Source organism: Mobula hypostoma, chromosome 11, assembly GCF_963921235.1.
Source record: "Mobula hypostoma chromosome 11, sMobHyp1.1, whole genome shotgun sequence".
Taxonomy (NCBI): Eukaryota; Metazoa; Chordata; class Chondrichthyes; order Myliobatiformes; family Myliobatidae; genus Mobula; species Mobula hypostoma.
Genome location: NC_086107.1, coordinates 36883898 through 36894562, shown reverse-complemented (window position 1 = coordinate 36894562; position 10665 = coordinate 36883898). Strand labels below are relative to the sequence as shown.

Here is a 10665-nt window from a genome sequence, read left to right as displayed (position 1 = left end):
TTCTTGCGTCCCCAAATGTACGTATTACATCTTATCTCTCTGAATTGAAATCTACTTGCTTTTATGCTCAACTGACCATCCATATCTTCTTGCTGTCTAAAGCTTTCCTTATCACTGTCAACCACATGGCCAGTTTTTGTATCATCTGCAAATACCTTTATCACATCCCCACATGATAAAATATCTTTATTTGCATATAATGTATATCATTAACATGCATTAGAAAAAGTAAGTTTTGAGTCCTAGCCCTGTGGAAAGACACCTGTTAAATATCCTTCCTTTCTATCACACTGTCAGTTTGCCACTTTCCCTTGCATCCAGATGGGTTCTCATCTTGGAAGGGGACACAACGCCTGTTGTTCATATCGTCAAGAAACCAGTTAACCTGTAGAGGAATTAGTTGTTGGTTGTCTTCTGTAACTGAGCATCAGAAAATGGTTTTGAATTTGACAGTGCCCATGAGATACCGATCAAAATGTGGGCAAAGAAGCAGTTATATTTCTCCAAGAAGTGGAAAATAGGGAAATAATGAGCTGAATATAAATTCCCCAAATTGTCCTTGTAGTGATTAAAGTTGTTGGACACGAAGAAGCTAAAGGGGAGGAGGGAACAGCAAGCTGAATTTCTGATGAATCCTGAAGGGATGAACAATTAACATCTAAAGACACAGACTAAGATCACTCTGGTCCAAAACTCTTGTGTGTACATATCCATAAATAATGTTCTTCTGTCTTTTGAAAAGGAGATGAGTAGTGTGCTTAACATTGGTCATAAAGGGCAGGCTGTAACTTCAGCCTGCTGGCTTTTGAAGCATTGTGATGTCATCAGCTGTGGCCTGGCCTGATGTGGAGGCCTGTAAATCCAGGATGGGAAAGATCAGCCGTGCTCTGTTGAGCTCTGACCTTGTGAAGCCTGTTGAGTTCCTCGTCTGCAAGTTACTTAAAGCATTCAGACAATACGTATATTTTCTGCGAACAATTAATCATGTAATCCATTGAATTATGTTTTAGTGTTCCCCAGGCTTCTGAGATGAGAGACTAATCCATTTTGCTAAACAGAAGTAATACAACATACTGTATGTGGAAAGGCAGCTTTATGTGGTTAGTTCACACACGAGACATGACCTCACTGAACAGTGGGGAGGATATTTCTGGAACAGCTAAATGCTGCTCTATCACTCCAACAGGCAAATAATGATATCCACATACCTTGAGGACAATGATTTTCTGTCCTATCGTTGCCACAAACACTTATCATATTTTAGCTAAAGTGATCTCACCAACTAATCTTGTTATTGGCGATTCCTTAATATTGTATCTGCCGTCTATTCCCACGTTGCTCAACACAGCAATGTTTTGGCTAGTTTCTGAAGTTGTCACTACAATGCCAAATTGGCTCACGCAGCAACCTGGTCTTTCTCAATTATGATTCACTGGTGAGGGTGGGTGAGCTGTGTAGGAGTAATGTTCAGCAGATATTGCAATATGACTGGTTTTTGTTGCTCCTGTACTTATTCCTGTCTCTATACTTACTTTGCCTCCACTTGATATTTACCAACCACTTACAATAAAAATATAGCACCATGGAATTATGCTTGCAAGATGGTAGGAACCACGGCGATGTTCTGCAGGCCACGTACAATACCTCTTATGAAATATACAGTACCTCCATTGAATTACTCTCACTGCAATGTGTAGAATCTAATTTTCCTTTAAGCAATGTACACATACAATACCCATTATTAGTCGTACCTCTATTGAATTACTCTCACTGCATTCGGATGATTGTGCAATCTATAGTTCATCAAGCCAACTTAAAAGTAATGTACTTTTAAGTTGGCTTGATGAACTATAGATTGCACAATCATCCGAAGGGCTTGGTCGACGAAACAGGTACTGCACCTTCAAGCAGATGAAGGTTCATCGCCATGACCAGAGGCGAGGCAGGAGTGGTGGGGAGGGGATTCCAAGCCAGGCTAAAATGCAGAGGGATGAGGCCCCTTCTGTCTTGCACCTCGTTAGCAAATGTGCAGTTGCTGGAAAACAAAACTGAGGACTTGAGGACAAAATTGCTCTATTGGAGGAAATGAGAGATTGTTGTATTCTATGTCAGAGAGGCATGGCTTTCTTCAAGCATAACAGAAAGAGCCATCAGAACTGACGGCTTCTCAATGTATAGAATGGACTAAACTGCTGATTCAGAAAAGGGAAAAGCTGGAGGTGTGGTGCTCTTGGTGTGCTCTGATGTGGCAGTTTTGTCGAACTCACGTCCCCCTGACCTTGAACACCTAACGGTCAAATGTCATCTATTCTAATTACCTAGGGTGTTCTCCTCCATAACCCTGACTGCAGTTTACATACCACAGTTGACTATAATCGAGCACCTGAGATACTTCATGATGTTGTCTCCAAACAATAAACAGTCCATGCCAACAGGTTTGTTTGAAGAAAATGCTGCCCAATTACCATCAGCATATAACTCATAGCATCAGAGGTCCCAACACACGAGACCACTGTTATACTAAGAAAAGGAGTGCCTACCATTTCATGCCCAGACTGCATTCTGGGAACTTGGATCACCTGGCTGTTCTTCTCATGCCTGCATACAGGCAGAGGCTAAAGAGCAAAGCTCCAGAAATTCGGGCAACAAAGAGGTGGTCATGGGAGGTAGAGGAGGGGCTACAGGATTGCTTTGAGTTGATGGACTGGGCCATGTTCAAGTACTCATCTGTGGATCTGAATGAATACACCATGGTTGTCATGGACTTCATTAAAACCGTTGTAGACAAGTCTGACTGCACAAATTCATTCAGAGTCTTTCCAAACCAGAAGCGCTGGATGAACCACAAGATCTGCAATCTGCTGAGAGTGGATGAGAGGCATTCAAGTCTGGTGACCAAGGAAGTTACAAGAGGTTCAGGTATGATCTCCAGAAAGCCATCTCACAGGTGAAATGGCAATTCCAGACTAAACTTGAATCACCAGGGGCTCAACAGCTGTGGCAGGGCTTGAATGCTATCACCTCTATTAGGTTAAATCATGACATAAGCAACAACAGGGCTTCACTTCCAGATGAGCTCAATACCTTCTATGCTCACTCTGACCATCGAACCATGAAGGAACCATCACAAGTTCCCACAGCCCCCAGTGATCCTGTAATTACAGTCTCTGAGGATGATGCGTGAGCAATCTTCAGGAGGGTGAACCCATGAAAAGCATCTGGCCCAGACGGGGGACCCAGTCAAGTACTAAAAATCTGTGCTGATCGACTGGCTGGAGAGTTCAATGAGGTCTTTAACCTCTCACTTTGGCAGTCTGAGGTAACCACCTGCTTCAAGCAGGCTTCAGTTATACCGGTGTCTAAGAAGAACATGGTGACTTGCCTCAATGACTATCACCCAGTAGCACTTGCATCCACAGTGATGAAAGGTTTTGAGAGGTTAGTGATGACATATCTATTCCTTCCTGAGAAGCAACTTGGATCTATTCCAATTAGCCTACTGGAGCTATAGGTCCATAGCAGATGCCATCTCATTTGCTCCTTCCTCAACCCTTCAGCATCTGGACAGCAAGGATGCATACATCAGGATGTTCTTTATTGACTACAGTTCAGCATTCAATATTGTCATATCCTCAAAACCGATCAATAAGCTTTAAGACCTTGGCATCAATGCCTCCTTCTGCAACCGGATCCTCGATTTCCTCACTTGCAGATCCAGTCAATTTATATTGGCAACAACATCTCCTCCACAATGTCCATCAGCACAGCTGCAAAACGAGGCTGTGTGCTTAAGTCTCCTGCTCTACTCGCTTTTCACTTATGACTGTGTGGCTAAGCACTGCTCCAAAGCCACATTCACGTTTGCTGACAACACCATTGTTATAGGCCATTTCAAAGGTGGTGATGAATCAACATATAGGAGGGTGACTGAAAACCTGGCTGAGTGGTGCCATAACAATAACCTCTTACTCAATGTCAGCAAGACCGAGGAGCTGAATATTGACTTCAGGAGGAGGAATCCAAAGTTTCATGAGCCAGTCCTCATCGGAGGATCAGAGGTGGAGGGGGTTAGCAACTTTAAATTCATGGGTGTTACTATTTCAGAGAACCTGTCCTGGACCCAGCTCTTTCCATTAAAGATTCAATTTATTTTTTCTCTCTCAACCATTCGTTTCCCTTTTTTAAAGCAATGATTGAATCTTTCGCTTCTCAAAAAATTAGATTTGAACTGTGTAAGTATACTTTAACATTTGTTAACCTGGACAAACAAGTTACAATGAGTGATAGTGAACTGTACTAATAATATTTGTAGAAGCTGTTCAAGACCCTTCATACATATCATTTTCCATATCTTCAACAAATGTTCATATGCATAGAAGAGCCAAATAGAAAAAAACCCTTAGTTCTAGGACTGTCAATATTTGCCGGAAAATGGGTTCAATGATTTTATGATGAGTGTCTTAGGTTCTGTCTTAATAACAAAGTAGGGGTGACAAAATTAATGAAGCATTTTTTTCCAGCAACAGAGATAGTTCTGTGAAGCTGCAGTTGAGGCATGCAAAATCTTTAAGGCTTTTGAATGAGTGAGTAAGAAGCAATTGTTTCCACGGGCAAAAGCATCAAGGGCCAGGGAACACGTATTTAAAATAATTAGCAGAAGGGCCTCAGAGAAGATGAGAAGGGACTTATTTTTACTCTGACCTGGAATGCACTGACTACAAAAATTCTGGAAACAAATTTGAAAGTAACTTTCAAAAGGGAATAAAATAAACGTGTGAAAACAGCAGTTTGAAGGGCCAAGCTCAACAATCTGAATGATTTCTTTCTGCGCTGCACAACTCAATGGAATAGGAATGTGTCAGATTGACTGATTCCGAAGAAATTGTTTTACATGTCATTCCACACTAAACTGCCCATGCCCATACTGTTCCATTTCATTGCCTTCATATGTTCCTCTTCAAGTCAACCCAAGGGAGAAACCATTTTCAGAAGATAAACAGAAATGAAAATGTATTTTCTTATTTCCTCTTGGGTCTGGGAGGCAGAGACAATAAGTATTTATTGTCCAATCCTCTTCCCTGCACCCTCTGCTCATCCCACACCTTTCCCCTCAAGTAGAACAGATTTTAAAGTCACCCAAGCAGTGCTGTCACACGTAGGCTGAATGAGTGCAGCTTTCACAACATTCAAGAAGCTCGGCACCATTCAGGACCTGCAGTCCTGCTGATAGGCACCCCATTTCCTACCATTCACTCACTCCACCTGGACCCACCGTACAGCAGCCTTGTACCACCTGCAGCAACTCTCCAAGCCTCCCTAGACAGTATCTACCATAGCCACAACTACTATCAGCAGGGTCACGGGCAGCAAAAGCATGGGCACACCACCACACAGAAGCTGTTCTCCAGGCTACCACCATCTGCCCTTCATCATTGCATCTTTCCCTGACAGCATTGTGGGGAATACCCACGCCTCAAGGATTGAAGCTGTTGAAGAAGGCAGTTCATTATTTTCTCAAGGGCAATTCGGGCTGGAGAATTAAATGCTGGCTCAGTCTGCAAAGCCCACATCCTGTGGCTGAATATAACAAATATCGCTCAACTTGGGTGGATGGCCAGATCAATGTTCTTTAAGAATAGTAGTGAACAATTCACACGAATCCGTCATCACTCACCTGTTATTTATTGGTCCTGATTTACAAACTGTAAACTTTATATGAATTTGTTTTATAACTTGTCACTCTAGTTACCTAGTTCTGTGCTATAATCACTATGTTGAGTACGCTTACAAAACCATCTAAAAATATTATTTAGGTCATCAAACTAGGTCTTAAGATTTTATACTCAAACCTGCCCAGGAGACTAACCTAAGTGATGATTACTGTTCATGAGTTTGCTCCTCATGTGATCAGTCTGACACTGTTCTTTCAGTCTAATCATTTTGCTCTAATGTGTGTGTGTAACTTTATTCAATATTTATAATTATCTTGGATCTACTTAATATTCAATCAGATCTTATCCTAGCAATGCTGCTGTTCTTTTTCTTTTTTTGACAATCTTAAGATTGAGGATATTGAGGCCAATATAAAAGCCAAATTCCAAACCCTTCCATAAACAGAGCTGTTAGACATAACATAGACAGGAGTGGGAAGGTTGGAGGTTTGTGAAGCAGTCCACTCCTTCTTCCTCATACACGTGGGCTTGTGTGCTCCTAATGCACCGTCTCAAGGTTCCTGATACCATCCCAAATGTTTTCTTCCCCACTTTAAGCAGTTATAGACCAGAGATTCCCAGGAGTCAATGGGGATGTTGCACTTCAAGGAGGCTTAGAGCACATCCTTAAATTCTTTCTACAGCTGCTAATCTCTTCACCTGAGAGAACCTGGAATAGGATGTCTATTTTGGGAGTTTGGTGTTGGGTAAGGACCTGTCCAATATAGCCAACAGCTTCCTATATCATGGAATAAAGTACAGTGTCTAATAGAAGTATTAGAAAGAGACATCTGATGCCCCACTTGAAGTTTTCCAAAAGTGTCACGCAATTTAATTGCTACTTTTGAGTCGCTATTAAATATTGACTTAGCTTTCCACCTTTTAGGAAAGCGTGACCATTCCAGCTCCCATGTGCAGTCAAGGTGTTTCAATTGATAGTAGTAAAATATACCTGCATCTAGAAGGTCCAACTGCTGGTGAGCCAGTATCCTAACAAAAACAGCACCATGAAGATGAAAGAACACTCCAAGCAATTCCATGAAAAGGTTATTGAAAAGCACAAGTCGGGAGATGGATACAAGAAAATTTCCAAGTAACTGAATATCCCTTGGAGGACAGTTTAGGTCAATCATCAAGAAATGGAAAGAATATGGCACAGCTGTAAATCTGCCAAGAGCAGACAGTACTCAAAAACTGAGTGACCGTGCAAGAAGGGGACTAGTGAGAGAGGCCACCAAGAAACCCAGGACAACTCTAGAGAAGTCACAAGCTTCAGTGGCTGAGATGGGAGAGACTGTGCATACAACAACTGTTGCCCAGGTAATTCACCTGTCGAAGCCAATGTTGAAAAAACTTCACATGAAATCTCGGCTAGTGTTTGCCAAAAGGCATGTGGGAGACTCTGAAGTCAGCTGGAAGAAAGCTCTATGGTCTAATGAAACCAAAATTGAGCTTTCTGGCCATCAAACTAAACGCTACGTTTGACATAAACCGAACACCGCACATCATCAAAAACACACCATCTCTACTGTGAAGCATGGTGGCGGCTGTATCATGCTGTGGGGATGCTTCACTGCAGCAGGCTCTGGAAGGCTTGTGAAGGTAGAGGGTAAAATGAATACAGCAAAATACAGGGAAGTTCTGGAGGAAACCTTGATGCTGTCTGCAAAAGAACTGCAACTTGGGAGATTTGTTTTCCAGCAAGACAACGACCCCAAGCACAAAGCCAAAGCTACACAGGAATGGCTTAATAACGACAAAATTAATGTCCTGGAGTGGCCAAGTCAGAGTCCAGGCCTTAATCCAATTGAGAATTTGTGGCTGGTCTTGAAAAAGGGCTGTTCACTCATAATTCCCATGCAATCTGATAGAGTTTGAGCAGTTTTGTCAAGAATAATGGGGAAAATTTGCAGTGTCCAGATGTGCAAAGCTGACCAAGATCTACACACACAGACTCAAGGCTGTAATTGCTGCCAAAGGTGCATCTTCTAAATACTGACTTGAAGGAGTGAATACCTAATGCAATCAATTATTTTGGTTTTATATTTGTAATTAATTTAGATCACTGTGTAGAGATATTTTCACTTTGTCATGAAGGAGTCTTTTTCTTTTGATCAGTGTCAAAAAGCCACATTAAATCCACTGAGATGCAATGTTACAAAACAACAAAACATGAAAATTTGCAAGGGAGGTGAATACATATCTATATATAATTAAATTAAATAGGTAACGCGAAAACAGAAATAAAAAAAAGTAGAGACGTAGTGTTCATGGGTTCAATGTCCATTCAGAAATCAGAGGGGAAAAAACTGTTCCTCAATGGCTGAGTGTGTGCCTTCAGGCTTCTGTACCTCCTCCTGATGGTAGCTTGAGAAGAGGGCATGTCCTGGGTGGTGGGGGTCCTTCATGATTGACGCTGTCTTTTCTTCTTGAAGATGCCCTGTCCTGGATACGACAGAGGCTAGTGCCCATGATGGAGCTGACTAATTTTACAACTCTCTGCAGCTTATATCGACCCTATGCAGTCTGTCAGAATGCTCTCCATGGTACATCTGTAGAAATGTGTGAGTGTTTTAGGTAACACACCAAATCTTCTCAAACTCCTAATGAAATGTAGCCATTGTCTTGCCTTCATGCATCATAAGTAGCAGTTACAGATTATGATGCCACTCCTATTTTGTTATTTCAATTTTCCATGGCTTTTAATTTGATCCCATGAATTATTTATTCTAAATAGTATGTAAAAACCAGGCTGTTGAAGGTACTCTACTGTAGCGATCTGGGGTTGATACTGACTGTGTATGAATTCTGCAGTTTCCGCACTCTGCTTTTGGCCACCTGGGCCTTCCCCAGCTACTTTAGTTTTCTCCCGCATCCCCAAAGACATGCCAGTTGACAAGTTAGGAGACTTCTGTAAATTACCCCTACTGTGGGTGGACACTGAGAAAACCAGGCCTTTTTTGCTCCAGATTCCAGTCTCTTGTGCCTCCATTCTAAACATAATGTTTTCAAAAAGAAGCAGTAAAATTACAAAATATTGAAAATAGGAATAAATTTTGGGTTGATTAATTGAATAAAAATGGGATATGAAATTGATATTGTAGTCTGTGATTTGTATTTTCCATTTTATTTTGCTAGCTCTGCAGTGTAGTTTGGACCTTCCAGTTTTCTGGAGGGACCAACACTGATGTAACCACTAGGTGGCGAACTAAGCTCATGGAGCATCATATGTATGTGTGGCATCTCTACTTGAAACTGCTTAATCATCATTCAACACGTTCAAGGTAAATTTCATTATCAAAGTACATATATGTCACCATATACAACCCTGAGATCCATTTTCCTGAGAGCATACTCAGCCAATCTACAGAATAGTAATCATAACAGGATCAATGAAAGATCAATCAGAGTGAGAAGGCAACAAACTGTGCAACTACAAATGTAAATAAATAACAACAAATAATGAGAATATAAGATAATGAGATAAAGAGTCCTTGAAAGTGAGATCATTGGTTGTGGGAACATTTGAATGATGACAGTTAAGCAGAGTGGCTGAGGGGTAGTAACTGCTTTTGAACCTGGTGGCGAAAGTCCTGAGGCTCTTGCACCTTCTGACGGCAGCAGTAAGAAGGGAGCATGAGCTGGGTGGCGGATCTCTGACAACAGGTGCTGCCTTTACAGAAGTCACAACCTATCAACCAGCGTGCGTTTGGGATGTGGGAGAAAACTAGAACACCCAGGGAAAGCCCAGGTGGCCACAAGCAAAGTGTGGAAACTCCAGAAATCAAACTCAGGGATAGTAAATGAAAAGTCTGGGCAGTGGTTTGATTCCACTTGGAGTGTTCGGCTGGGGTCGGAGCACTCCGCTGGGGTCAGAGGTCCTTCCAAGTCTGGAAATTGAGGCCGAAAGGTTAAATCTGCGATTGGTAAGTCTTGGGGTTGAAAGGCAGAGCGAGGAGAAGTGCAGAGGGCAAAGCCAAAGGTCGAGTACGGAGAACGGCAAGTCTGAAAGTAGAAGCCTAAAGGTTGAAGACCGAAGGTAAAGGCCAAAGGGATCATGAGGGCCCAGGCAATCAGTGTTGGAGGGCCACACGGCTCAGGAAGACAGGGCCCAAAGGTCGAAGCTGTGATCAGCGAGTCCTGGGACAAAATTTGAAGTTGGAGGCCTGCTATCTGCTAGTCTGAGAATCTGGCGCCAAAGACTGGAGGCCCAGAGGTGGCCTGTCCTGGGGATGGGGTGTGTGTGAGCATGAGGGTGGGAAAGGAGTTTGTTTTACTGCTGTTGGCTTGTTTTGTTGTTGTTGCTGATTGTGTTGCTCTGCTGAACATTGTGGGCACGGTGTGTTTGGCACCGGAATGTGTGGTGACGCTTGCGGGCCGCCTTCAGCAATGGAAGCAATGGTTATTAATGGAAACAATGCAGTTCACTGCATCTTTTAAAGTACACGTGATAGATAAATAAATGCATCTGAATCAGAATCTCAGTCAGCATCAAACCCAAACTGCCAGAGCTGTGCGACAGCAGCATCACCTCCTGTGCTGCCTGTGTCAACCTGTCCAGGAATATCTTTGGATGGAACAATGCTGTCACTGCGTAAGCATGCTGGCCAATAGATTTGTACCAAATACTTTCAATGTAATACAGAAAGTACAACCAAAAATGTTGTAAATTGTCAGTCCAAGTGTGGAGAAAATGAATGTTTTAGATCAGAAAAAGCCATTGACACATTAGTTGCTTGACTTACCAAGGAATCCAACATTTTCTATTTTATAAGAGATTTCTAGTATGGCGTCATTTTGCTTTCAAAAATCTTTCATGTTCCAGAGTTAAACAGAAAACACATCAGTCTTAAAAATGCAGTAAAGGTAAGTTTACCTGAAGCAGAGCATTCATTGAATACAAACTTTAATGAAAATAAAGCTGATAGGTTCTAAGTTTTGATCTCAGAATGAG

The 10665-nt window shown here is 42.1% G+C and overlaps 1 protein-coding gene across 1 annotated transcript in view; it reads right to left on the bottom strand.

Annotated features, from left to right (window-relative positions):
• syt19 (synaptotagmin XIX) overlaps window positions 1–10665 on the bottom strand; it is a 49182-nt gene that overhangs the window by 6185 nt on the left and 32332 nt on the right. The gene's annotated exons all lie outside the window — the stretch shown is intronic.